The sequence below is a fragment of the Triplophysa rosa genome, linkage group LG1 (genome assembly GCF_024868665.1).
Source record: "Triplophysa rosa linkage group LG1, Trosa_1v2, whole genome shotgun sequence".
Classification (NCBI taxonomy): domain Eukaryota; kingdom Metazoa; phylum Chordata; class Actinopteri; order Cypriniformes; family Nemacheilidae; genus Triplophysa; species Triplophysa rosa.
The window spans coordinates 32,057,874-32,070,855 of NC_079890.1; the positions used below are offsets into that span (position 1 = coordinate 32,057,874).

The following is a 12,982-nucleotide window of genomic DNA, read 5'->3' on the forward strand; positions in this document are numbered from 1 at the left end:
CGGGATTAAATTTCCACACGTCAAAGCCGCCAATGCAATAGATGGAGCCGTCCAGGACCACCGTACCATGAAAGGCTATGGGTCTCCCATTCTCTTGATTAACATCCTCCCAGCGGTTTACTCGTATATCAAAACACTCAATCTCACTGGTTGGACTGCTGCCACTCCACCCTCCTATGGCCAATAGGATTGCTGGGGGAAAACGTGGGCGTGTCAGTTGTTTCCTGAGGATTAGGGTGGAAGGTTCACGAATGCAGCAGTCAAACAATGCCTCTGTTGCATTGGAGACAAAAGATGTGCAGGACTCGTTCTCCATCACCAGCGGATTGAGCTTGATCTTCTCAGTGAAGTAGTCTGCTGCCATCAATCCCAATCGAACCTGCAGCACAAGAGTCGAATGACTAACAGCACTAAGGATGCTCGTAACAGCGGTAAATGTGTGAACATGTAAAAGTCTTACCTTTGGCAGAAGTGTGGCCATGTGCCTTTTCCTCTCTTCGGGTGCATGATGAATCCAGCAGAGGATGGCTTCAAAAACCATTTCCTCCTGTTTAACGCTCAGCTCATCACGACCAAAAAACTCCACAAGATGTTCAGGCGAGAGCTCCAGGAACTCTTTAGATAAACGCAGAACATCTTCAAAGTGCTTTAAGATGTNGTGCAGCGCGAGGTGCGCAGTTTTAAAGTCACACGTGTCTCTCCGTGCAGCGCGAGGTGCACAGTTTTAAAGTCACACTTGTCTCTCAGTGCAGCGCGAGGTGCGCAGTTTTAAAGTCACACGTGTATCTCCGTGGTTGCGTCTCTCCGTGCGGCACAAGTTGCGCAGTTTTAAAGTCAGACGTGTCTCTTCATGCAGCGCGAGGTGCGCAGTTTTAAAGTCACACGTGTCTCTCCGTGCTGCGCGAGGTACGCAGTTTTAAAGTCACACGTGTCTCTCCGTGCTGCTCGAGGTACGCAGTTTTAAAGTCACACGTGTCTCTCCATGCTGCGCGAGGTACGCAGTTTTAAAGTCACACGTGTCTCTCCATGCTGCTCGAGGTACGCAGTTTTAAAGTCACACGTGTCTCTCCATGCTGCGCGAGTTACGCAGTTTCAAAGTCACACGTGTATCTCTGTGGTTGCGTCTCTCCGTGCGGCACAAGTTGCGCAGTTTTAAAGTCAGACGTGTCTCTCAGTGCATGCATCTCTTCAAGCTGCGCAGTTTTAAAGTTTAAAAGGGAGAGGTGTTTAAATGACAAAATTAAAGATTATATTAGTAAAACCCAATTTGTGGCGTTTGCACTTTGCAAAGTACATAATAGGCTAAATACCCTGATTTGGTGGTTTATGTAGTTCAGAGGTGGGTAACGAAGTACATTTACTTGAGAACTGTACTTACTGTAAGTACACTTTTTGAGTATTTGTACTTAAGTATTACTTTTTCTGTTTACTTTTTACTGTACTTCACTACATTTGAATGACAAATATCTCACTTTTCATGGCACAAAAAATGATTTCCTTGGCCGACCCTCCCCTCGCTCCCACGTTTGGTCAGTTGCTTCTAATAATGACACACCTGAATCAACTCACCAGGTGTGTTAATTATGGAGACATTCACAACATTTTGGGAGAAGGCTAATGAGTTCAGTTGTGTATACTTTTCCCATATCTGATTTACTTATCATAAGCAAAAGATGTAATTACATTTATATCCGATTAATAAAAAAAAATAAGCATCCAACTAATCGATTATCAAAATAATCGTTAGTTGCAGCCCTAAATTTGTTTATTAAATAAACATACACAGAAAAGTTTAAAAGTTAAAGAATCTTTAGTTACTGTAAAGTAGGCTTGGTTCATGATTTTCTGGGAAAAAGAAAATGGTTACCTTTGTTTTCTGCAGTGAATGTTTTCAAATAAAAGCAGCTGTCAACTTTTTGCCTTTTGTTTCAGTCTCAGATAATGTTATATTAATATTTAGATACTGTATATCGGCCAATATATCGATTATCGGCTTAAAGTGTTAAATAATTATCGGTTATCGTTATCGGCCAAAATTTACATATCGGTGCATCCCTAATCTTAAACGGCTCTAAAGATTATATTATCAGATTTCCCTGTGGTGTGATGTGTGTTAAGAGTGAATGAACCTGATCGGAAGAACATCGGAGCCGCCCCGATCGCGAATCTTAAAGCGGCAGTCCGCAAGTTCTTTTGAGTAAAAATTAGCTAAAAACAATTATTGAGCAAGTACATGAAAGAACGGTGTTTAAAACTGTGTCATTACCCTTGCTGGATTCACCACGGAACGCTTGTAATAATGGTTTGTAATTTGCCCTGTCGGGGTCGTCTTTCCTGGAGATCCTTATATGGTGTCTTTCGTCTATGCGTCATTTCGTCACATTCGTACACAGAACGAAGAGGATCCGGCTGTTAGCCAGCGCGTGTATGCTGCGAGTGACAGACGGTTTGTAGCGTGTACTCACAACTGTTGGGTAGGATTTCATACAACGTTCAGTATTATTTATGGAGGCGTTTAGTACTTTTACTTTTAAACGCCAAGCAGTGTTGACATCTGGGGATTCATCATTTGTGAAAAACAAGAAAGAACGAACTGAAGACGGTTTACAAAGAAACAGGGAATGTGATCAGACTCATGCGAAAATTAATATTGGCAAGGCATTTCAAAGGTGGCGTGAACTCTCTGATCTGAAAGGATTGTAAACGGATGCAGACATCGCTTTATTTCTTCTGAACAGTAAGACAAATGTTTAATATTTCAATAGATAACACAAAAACCGTAGCGCACTTGTGTTAATGTAGACGGGTACAGTTTCATCGGTTGTTCTTTCTCTCTTTGTTATGTTCATTATGATAAATGTAATTTAAGACCTATTCACCCGGGATTAGTATTATCTGGGGACCTCGTGTGATTTAGAAATTAAGTTACCTCCCCACATCTGTATTTCATGTGGCGCGGATTAGCACGGACAAGTGAAGCCTGTGATTTTACTCAAATTTACAGACTTATATCCCGGATATGATGGCAAGGCTTTGCATATAGTATATATAGTTGTATGGTGTATAATGATTTATGACCGTGCCTGTCAGCATTTGAGAGCTGCGTTCGGGGATCTTCTGTCCGATTCGCGTTACGGGAGTTTCCATGAGAAATAACAAAATGACCCAGCACCCGAAATAATATCAAAACACTTCAACACAGCCTCCATTTGCGCTATTTGTGTCTGTTTATGTTCTTATTTGTTTCATGTTATATCATCTTCCATGTTATCTGTGTTTACTGCGCTACTGATGTACAGTGAAGATTCTCACCGCTGCACTGTCACAGGCCACGACTCAAAACATCAGACTCATCCGCACAGTTGAGCAGTGCCGAATCACAACTCACGTTAAGAAATATCTCCGCACATCACCTGCAGCGACAAAGAGGCCAATCCTACGGACTGCCACTTTAAATATTCAACATGTTGAATATTTACGATCAGAAATCCTGATGTGTGGGGGAAACCCCGAGGACAAAAGCACAAGAACTCTGTTGATTGTCACGTGGAACAAAAAAATACACTATTAGAAAGCCAGCTGACAGAAGTATAACAACCGTAGGGCGATATATATATTGCGGTTCACGCTAATTATACAGTATGTGTCTAAATCGATTCTGAAATCGATACGATATTTTATGCACAGCTCTTCCGTGAATTATCTTTGATCAGTAGGAAGTACTGCTCGATCTAAAATCACTACAAGATTGAGTCGTTTATAACCTGCATTTGAAAAAGCAACACTCATCAAACATCATCACTATAAATATACTTTATTATCATGAAAATACCTGAAAAGGTTTGAAGAACAGTGATAGAATATGACCACTGGCATTTCCTGGAACTAATTGTTCTTCTTCTGTTTCTCATATTTGGAGTTTCTGCGCAAGAGCGCCCTCTGGCTTTCGGATGTAGCGGCATCTAACCGTAAGTCATTGAGAAACTGAGAGCATAAGAATCGCACGATATATCGCCCAGCCCTACGTAGTTATCACTTCAACAAACCCTTTTCTTTATTCTGTCAATTTTCTGTCAAATGCAACCAGGCTATGTGCAAGTGACGGTAGTGGTTGGAGTCCGAGTGTGCGGATGCTTAAAGGTGGAACAGAAAAATAGGTCAAGTGGAGCCAGTAGACTCTTTCGGGTGATAATGTCAGCAGCTATTTTTTACAAAACTGTTTTTTAATTACTGTGAAGACATAAATACAACAATATTTGATTTGCAATAAAATTATATCTAGTGCTGTGCCACCTCAAATGCTTTAGACGACGCTGCTTGAGCAATTTCTCAACGATGAATAATATTTTTTAAATTACATAAAAGGTGTTATATGTACACATTTGTTTATATTTAACACATATATAATATAATAAACAAAGGTTACAGTGAAATAATAAATAACTTATTCTGAAATCTCGAGAGAATTTGCGAGATTTCCTGTGTTCACAGTCAGGACTTTGGTGTGGCCACAGCATTAGGCTCCTCACAGCTGCAGGATATCTGTATATGATCTGTAGGCTGCAGTCCTACTAGAAGGTTCCTTGGTTATCCCACGCAAACTTCAAAAGCCACATAGCCCTGTGACCTCTGACCCACAGAGCGACACTTCACTCTACTCCATTACAGCTTTGTAAATACAGCTGTCGATGCATATATTTTTATTACACTGATTGCGCCTTTGTTTACCTTTATTGCACCTCTAGATGTGTGAACAGGTGCGCTGGCCTGTGTCTGCTTTCTTCATTTAACCGCACGAGGGATTGAGTTCTTGAAGAGAGCATGCTGTAATGGCAGTGCGTATGTTTTGATATGTATCTGCACTGCACACATGCTTTCAGGCAGTGTAACACAGCAATGAAATGTGCTTGAGGTTACGTCTGATTTGCAGGTATTCACAGTTTATTTGCAGTTACATTTATCATAGACATTTATGAACTCAACCGAGATGTTGTTTTATTTCTTAAATGTCACTGTGACTGATGTTTTTGGCTATTCATAAACGGTGGCTAATGAAAGGCCAGACACACATTGGTTATGTTATACAGAATCGCTGGGCGCACGTCCACGACTTCGAAAACCGCTATAGGTTTTTTGCACAGATTTTTTAGGGCCGTGCCTAGATTATTTTGAGCTGTAGCTTGGATCCAGTATGTTGCTTATGGAGTTTGTTGATGCTTAAGATTTCAGGGTTAGTATCCACAGCTAATTAAACTCCTCCGTGATTTGGCATGGACTGAATAGAGCTGTTGTACAGTGCTCTGCAGCAGAAATCTGTCATTATATTAAAAAGCTGTTCAGTTATTTTCAGTGTACTTAAACTAGGTGAAATCTTGACCAGCAATGTAGAGCATTTCTTTTAGCAAAGTGGTGTTGAATGTTCACCAAACTTTGCGTTCTGGTTGATTTTTATGTCAACAAATAATCAGTTAGCAACTAAATTATGATTAACGTTGTCTTGTACCTGGAGTTGACGTGTAATTTTTGGTGATTTAAAGCCTATCTTGGCAAGCATTGTGTATGCTTAGTTTATCAAATGTGATTTGTGGACTGTATTATGCCACTACGGTAAGAACGCTTCTGTTAAGAACATCATGTATGATTGTAGTCCATCAGGTGTAGTCTTTAGAAACGGTATAGACACTATGTCAACTTTAGTGTGACATTTGTGATCCATCCCCTCCACAGCTCAATTTATTGTTACCTACTTACTTTCATTCCAGAGCTTTTGGATCGGGATTCTGCTATCCTTAGAGATGACATAGTTGCCCCAAGATGCAATTCATGAGCCAAGCAATCCAGCACTGTTGATTGAATACCCACAGTCTGGGGTTATGCATTTCATTTTGGTCCAATCAGCTTTCTCCTTTCATCTTTCTCCGGCCTGTAGAGGATCATTAAAAGAAGGGGCTGGATATGTAATGGCATTTTGTGAATTCTTGCAGTGCCTCTGGTCTCAGTAGAAGAGAGAGAATACGATGCTAGCTGCGTGTTTGAGAGCCAGATGAGTTGAGATTGATGCCTGTGTGTCTGCCCGCATCAATTAAACACAGCAGGGAATTGAACTCAAAGAAACGCCTCTGTCAAGGCTTTAGCCGGATTACTCCTGAATTTGTACCACTGTACTTTGAGTTCTGAGACCGAGACTACAGTGGTATAAATTCTGTGTGTGTTGAACGGATGCCCCTCTATGGATGTACGCTATACAGCCCAACTTAAAGGCTTCACAGGGATAGCATTGGTATTAAAACAATAATTTAAATGTGTTATAGCTTTGCAGAGATAAATTTGAGTTTAGATTGTAATTAATCTTATTGTGACTCAGATTCGGAAGTTAACAAAGAGTTAATGTCTAACTACAGTTGTAATGTGGTGCACAAGCTCATACAATTAACTTGGAATGTATTACTATACAAAACTAGAAACAAAACGTGTCTAAACTTTAAGTTTAAACAGATAAAATCTTTTTTTTTTAAGTTTTAACTTCTGATCTGTACCGAATGAAAAAATGATCAGTATAATTTGATTTAGTAAGATCACATAGCTTGTATAGTACTAGTATGTTGGAGAGCTTCTACCAGGCAACAGAGCTGATGTCTGTAACAATTGAAACTGTAAGTCGAATTTGAAAAGTTGTCACTTTTTGTTTTTGTTTCGAATATCCTTGCTCTGCTGCTGTATTAGCATCACAACTTGACATGGTTGGAACATGTGCGCCGTCCATTCGCCACAACTGACCAACATTTGAGATCAGTCTTTTCTAGCTTTTTATTCACTAGTATTTGCACATAATTCATTGTGTTAAAAGATTTTTACTTGCACATTAGGGTTGGGCCGATAGACAATGACATCGTCCATCGCCGATGGCTGACAGCCATCACGATGTTGGGCCGGCATCGGGATTCCCCTGCATGATGCAATTTTCATCATCAGGAGGGTCCGCGGTCGTGCGCTCATCCCGTCCGCGTACAGCACATTCCCAAGACAAATGTTGACAGCCAAGTCCCAGTATATGACATTCTGCGCATGTGTCAAGCTTGTCCATTCACGCTTATCCGTGGTTGAGTATGATTTAGAAGCTTCGCAACACGTGTGTGCACAAGACTGAGACAGACGTAGAAAGTGAAAGCAAACAGTGAATTGTAGTTACGCGCTCACGTTGTGTGTGTGTAAACATGTCAATAACAACCTGTGAGGCCTACACTGGTGGCCTCACGATCTACTTGTCTTTCTACATGAAATAACAACTGGAAGAAATACCAAATTTGCAGGTCTTCATGCGCGAGGACTTGTAAATAGGCTCACGCTGTCTTGAAAACTGGTCGCAAAATGCGATTTGGTCGCAGTCTGGAGCCCTGATATAATTGTTTTAAATTTTTTGGCAGATGGCCATCTAGCAAACTGATATACCCCTGCCTCGTCACGCCCCCCCCCCGATGTCATCGTCCATCGCGCTGTTTTACTATAGGCATCGTCCCATGCCAATTTGGTAGACATCGCCCAACCCTATACATAATATTTTGATTTTTCTTAAACATAGCAGCATTGCGGCGCTTTTAAGACACTCATTTAATAGGACAAATATTGCTTCAAATTCCCTGTTCTATTTGAGCTCAACTAATCAAAGACAAACCTTGAGCTCTACTGCACAAGAAGATACACTCCCTACTTTCAGACCACCACAAAAGTAAAATTGAATCGCACAGCATTAGGGATGCTCATTTCGGTAAACTTCCCTAACCAAGAACCGACACTCATTATCCTAACATTAACTGTTAACCGATAAGATTCTAATAATAAATTGGAATAAAAAAAATACATGCTGCATCTCATTTCGAAGGCTGCGTCCTCTGGAGGTCGCGTTTGTCCGCCGAATACGCCTTCGCATGTGACATCCAGGGGACGCAGACTTCGAAAAGAGAACATACCTACAGTTGACGAGGGTCTGTGACACGTTAAATATACAAACACTTTTTTCACAGTTTTATTTTAACATGCAAACAGCAGCATAACGAATACATCAACAACAGCACCTGCATTCACATATTATCACATTTTCACGAACCTGCAGCATTTTGGACAATGGAGAAAAACTAAAATAATATAAATCCAAATAGTGTTGTCACGGTACCAAAATTTCAGTAGTCGGTACCAATACCAGTACAATTCCACGGTTCTCGGTACCAATTTCGGTACCAAAGCAAAACACCAGTACATGCTAATTGAAACAATTTTATTAATAAAGCTCATTGTTAATATAAATGTATAGAAAGCATGCCATTTTGTATACATGAAGTATAAGTTAATTGTTGCTGAAACTGTTGTGTGCTCTCGCTGATGCTGATGAACATCCTCCTCAGTCTGCTGCTGTATAAGACAAATAGAATAAACTTCAGTAAGTCAACTGACTGAACAAACATGCATATGCAATATTAAAACAAACCTCCGTTTTTATACTGCATTTACTTACATTAAGGTACATTAAGATTTCTTACATTAAGGTAACTGTATATTAAAATAATAAATGCAACAGATATATTTTTCTTTAGTTTAAATGTGGCTTTGTTGTGTTAATAAGGACACTTATTAACACGCTAACAAATTAACACGCAAACAGGGACGTTTATTTTAATGTAACCTTTAAATTTAAAATATGCTACAACATTCACAATGCAAACGCGAACAGAATTTGAAACTTACCGCTTGAACTTGTTAACTTAAATCCGGATGCTTCCTCGTTTCACCACAAAACTCTGTTCGTTTTCTTCGTGATATGACTTTAATCTGAAGTATTTCTGTGCGCATCTCTTGTGGATCGGAGCCGCGCTTATCCGCTCATCACGTCTTATTGCGTCTATGAAAAGTTTCCGACTGACAACCTGTCAGACAGAGCATCAGTACCCGGTTGACCCGGTACGTCGGTACTACCGGGTCTTGTGAAAATTAGGTACCGACAACTTTTTTATTTTTAGGTACCGACTTGGACCCGAAGTACCGGTACTTTTGACAACACTAAATCCAAAGCATAAAATAAACAGGCAAGAAAAAAACTGAATTAATTAACAAAAATGACAAAACAAAAACACAGAAGAACCGGCAAGGTTTATTTCCGTCAGAAAGTTTTTTCATCAAATAAAAATAGCAGGCCTACCTCAATCCAAAGCTTGGAGTTTTTATTTAATAAAGTAACATGTTTACGTGTTGTGTTGACAGTCTGGAGCTTGTTGACAATTAGACCCGAGGCAGAAAACACCCTTTCAGATGGCACGGATGCAAGGCCGGACTTACCATTGGCCTTGACTGGGCACCAGCCCAGGGGCCCCGCCCTTCAGGGGCCCCGCCTGCTCTCGTTCATTTGATTTGTTTAGTTATATGCCAATCATTTTATTTTTCATTTAAACTTTGTGCATTGGCCTACGAAGGTTCAATAGCACTGCCTTATGTAAGGAATGATGTCGTTTAATTGGCTAAACGTTCCGTCAGTCATGTTGGCGTTTCCTGATTGGTTATTTGTGGATTCTATCCATCATGTTTTCCTCAGTTGAAACCTGTCTGCTCGTGCTCGTTAAGACGTTTGTTCTAATGGCTGACAAGCGCAATCGCAGTGCCGCGCTTAAAGAAAACCAAAAACTGAGAGACAAGAACGCAAAAGAACAGCATTTAGAAAATAATGATTCTTTACACCCATGGAACCACACCTTGATCTTTAGGCAGAGAATCCAGAGCATACCTGTCAACACTCCCGTTTTTCACACCCATCTCCCGCCAGCCCTCCGGTTTTATTTCAGTTATTTCTCCTTTGAAACTCGCGGACCGACGGGAGCCGGAACGCGTTCACTGGGTGGCTCTGTGGCTTGAGCCGCTGCCCATTTGCCCTCACAGGCTGGCGCCCTTTGGTAGACGAAGTAGAGTAGAGAGGATTCACATCCCCGCGAAAAACTCTCTGAATACACCGCTATATGATTCCACTCCGCGTTATCCGTTTGACGCTCGCTCCTCACAGTCTGTGTCCGCTCACTGAACACGACAGATCGGTTCATAGACAGGTAGATGCAGTAGAGTCTACTAGCTGTTGTTGTTGTTGTTACACTTTCTTTGCTTTTACAAAAAACGTGTTATGAAAAGTGTTGTGTTCTGCAGACATCTCTGAATAAAAACAGGTAAAATAGAGTTTATTTCTAATATTTCCCGTTCTGTGACCATAAGCGGTTCTTGTAAATAATATGCAAACACTGTTAAATCCATCCATGTAAATAAAACTAACTAACTGCTAACTAATAAACAAAGTAAAAACAACCGAACTACGGGACGCGTGAAGGGACAAACTGCTCGTGCTTTTTCAAACTGCGTTTAGATAGTTATTTCATATCTGAAGTTGAGATATCTGGCAAAATGTAAATGCTAAATTAAGATGATACCTTGCAGATATACCATTCATGGATTCATGGCCTGTGAGCTGCATTAAACAGTCTCTTAGATTTACATTTAAGAATTTGACATTAAAATGATGTTATGTTAGTCATAAAGTAATTAAAAGATTTAAAACGATTCATAACAGAGGGGTGCCATATTTGCCCTGCACAACCTCAGTTAACTAGACTTTACAAAACTATGGACCAATCTCATTATTATGAAACTATTTAAGCCATAATAAGACGTTTCATCTCATTATATGAATACAATTTTAATGTATATTTCAAACTCATACATCTGTCATATGCTTTACTGATGGAATTGCAATAGAATACTAATATATTTTTAACACTTTACACCGTTGCATTTGTTAACATTAGTTAAGCATTAGATTACATGTCTGCATTTGTTCATCTTTATTTTCAGTATTTACTAATATTTTTAAAAACATTGAACATGCACCATGAACTAACATGAACAATTGCATTAGGCATTAACTAATAATAAACAAGATTAATAAATGCTGACTGTATTGTTCATTGTTGGTTTCATGTTAATGCAGGGGTTCGCAAATTTTAGATCCGAGACGTATAATCTCTCAAGATCCTCCAGAAATACAGGGAGAACACACACATTTGTTCCTTTTTAGTAGTTTTCTTATTATGAATCAATACATTTAATTTTAATATACATAATGGTAGGGCTTTATGGTTATGTCAAAAACTGTAGTCCCCTTGATATTGTAATGTTGATTATTAATGTTGGATTTTGCATTTAAGTATGTTTGAAACTTCCTACACACTATAAATGCACCACTTGTGGCTCCTACTGTCAAAACAAGCATTATAAACGTGTAAACCTATGAACAAGTGTCATTGTTGGTCAAAACATTTACTAATGCTAACAAACATATGATTTTAAATAGTACGGGGGCCCCGAAAACAACTCAAGCCCAGGGGCCCCCATCCTCCTAAGTCCGACCCTGGGATGTCCCGGGAATGTAGAGATAACGCCTCGGGAAGCGTGTCACATTTGCTTTCCAACAGCCAGTCTTAGCTAAACATATATAAATCCGATCTGCTATACCACCCAAAATACAAACATTATTTTTTACTTACTCATATTTCACATTCGTATTTTTACGTCACGTCTAAAAGAAGGCAGGGAAACCACTGGTCGCGCCGATTTCTTCTCCTTTCCAAAGCGCACGGGCAGCCAATGCTAAGCATCCATGAGATAAGTTTATGTAAAGGATAAATTGATGGCTAGCACCGAAATTCCCTTGCAGTAGCTCCGCTATTAGCTTTGCTGAGCCGTAGACATGCCGGGAAGACAGAGAATGTCACCGCGCATTGTGAGCGCGATTGTCCCGTGTCTACATTTAAAACAAAGAACTTGAGCATGGCTGCCAGTGGCACTCCGTTTGGAGGAGTAAAGCCCTGACAAATGTGGCCTCAACAATCAGAGGAATTACACGTGACCTGTTTCGCTGCAGTGGATCTGATTAGAGATTTGTTGCGTTTGGTTTAATAACGTGCTTGTCACAGGCTGATTAGCGGCTCAGCGTTAGCAGTGGGACTGGCAGGGTTCTGATAGTGGGCCACCGGGCCGTATGGTGAGTTATAGCAGAGTGTGACAGCACCACGGCGTGTGTGGGCGGACTGCCTATAGTGAGCAGTGTGGGCACCATCAACAGTGCGCTAGCCCAACATTCTGACTGTACTGTAGAGCTTCAATAAAGAGTAGTTAATGCTGCTTAATTTCCTCTATCTTTTACTGGCCTTCAATTTCAAAGAATGAAAAAAGATCATTCATTTTTAATTTCTTATTAAACATTTGCTTTTTTATCTGTCCACTCCCCGGTTGTTCAATTTGTGTCATAACTATCATTATCTGACATTTATAGAGAATACAATTTTTTTCATAGGAGTTGTAAGTATTAATCATGTTAATTTGGACACCTGCTGGTTCCTGTGCGTTCTTGATTCTGTGTCAGAGATTTGCAGTTTGATCAGCATTCTAGTTTGCAGTAAACTGTAGAAGGTTATTATTTAGCAATTATTTATTTATTATTATTTTGTTCAGTTAGAGTAAACTTATTGCTGGGCCTGTTGATAGCATTTGGGGTTTTACATTGTGTCTAACAATAACTAAAAAGATTTTAAAAATTAATCTGAATGTAAAGAAAAGTATAACGGTAACATTGTTTAGCGATGCGGTCCTTTATGTTTCTCTTAAAAGTATGAACAAATGCTTGCAAACACAGTATTTAATAGATTAAAAAGTACAGTGTTTTTCCATTTCCTAAAACACAGTGAATTTGGACGTCCAAGGTTTTGGAAGGAAAACAAAGATAGATAACGTTAGGTGCATAGTTATGTAGATAACATTTTATAGGAACAATATTATTGGGATCACTTTTCAGCCTATGATTTTTTGCCACCTTATGAAATATTGAAAGCCATTCACAATCTATTGGAATTTTAAAGGAGTCATGAATTTACAAAAACTGGTGTGGATGCAGTTATCG

At 39.8% G+C, this 12,982-nt stretch overlaps 1 protein-coding gene across 3 annotated transcripts in view; it reads left to right on the plus strand.

Moving 5' to 3' along the window:
* The window catches only part of LOC130552208 (protein phosphatase 3 catalytic subunit alpha), a 99,602-nt gene that overhangs the window by 25,105 nt on the left and 61,515 nt on the right, over positions 1-12,982 (plus strand). The window lies entirely within an intron of this gene.